The 856-nt window shown below is 59.7% G+C and overlaps 1 protein-coding gene across 1 annotated transcript in view; it reads left to right on the forward strand.

Annotated features, from left to right (window-relative positions):
- The window catches only part of CSPG4 (chondroitin sulfate proteoglycan 4), a gene marked incomplete at its 5' end in the record, with an annotated part of 14,208 nt that overhangs the window by 7,194 nt on the left and 6,158 nt on the right, over positions 1 to 856 (forward strand). The window lies entirely within an intron of this gene.

An 856-nucleotide genomic window follows, 5' to 3' on the forward strand; every position in this document is an offset into this window, starting at 1 on the left:
GGCTGCCAGCAAATTTTGGGGGGGTGCCCCCATCCACAGCCAGCCCTAGTCACATCTCCAGCTCAGGAAGCTCAGCCCCCTCCCAACAAATTCCTTTTATAGTGCATTAAGTGGTGCCTCCAGGATCTGTCCCAGCTGTGCCAAAATTCTACACTCTCGAGAGAGAAAGGTTAACCCCTCAGCTGCTGGGCCCATGGCAGCCCCTCGTCCCCACTCCAGAAGCACAAAACCCCCTCTCTGCTCCCTGAGAGCCAGCGCATCCCAAAAGGGCAGACGCACAGAGCTGGCCCTATGCAAGGGGAAGAGGAGGAGGCTCCCTCCCTGCCTTATTTTTAGCCAGCCCAGTGACTACAAGCCCAAGGATTGTATGTCCTTCCCTCCCAGCCACCATGCTCAAAAAAGGGTGAAAAGAAAGGAAAAGCTCCCAAAATAAACTCCGAGGCAGTGGTCCATCCGCCTTTCCACTGGGATCCCCCCTTGGCCCTGGGAGGGGTAACGGCAGCCGCCCGGCTGCCCGTAAGAGGGGCTCTGGAGCGGGGAAAGGCTCCCTGCTCCGAGCAGGAGCAACCCAGGGCTCAGGACAGGCCCGGCCCTGCTGTGTTTGTGCTCTGGTGAGAGATGACTTCAGCGTTTAAAGGTCAGGCCGGGTCCAGGAGAGAGATTGCACAAATCCGTCCTCTGCTGCCAGCGCCGGGGGTGCAGAGTCCACGCAGGGCTGGGGAGACAACGGGCAGGGTTCAGACCCCAAAGAGGAGCCCCCTGGAAAGGAGCAGGCGGCTTTGCCTCAAGGAGCTTTTTGGGTCGCATCCGGAGAAAGGATGGCTGGATGCCACCAAGAGAGAGGCTTCCACCGCGG

Source organism: Cariama cristata, unplaced genomic scaffold (genome assembly GCF_000690535.1).
Source record: "Cariama cristata isolate BGI_N322 unplaced genomic scaffold, ASM69053v1 scaffold2785, whole genome shotgun sequence".
Classification (NCBI taxonomy): Eukaryota; Metazoa; Chordata; class Aves; order Cariamiformes; family Cariamidae; genus Cariama; species Cariama cristata.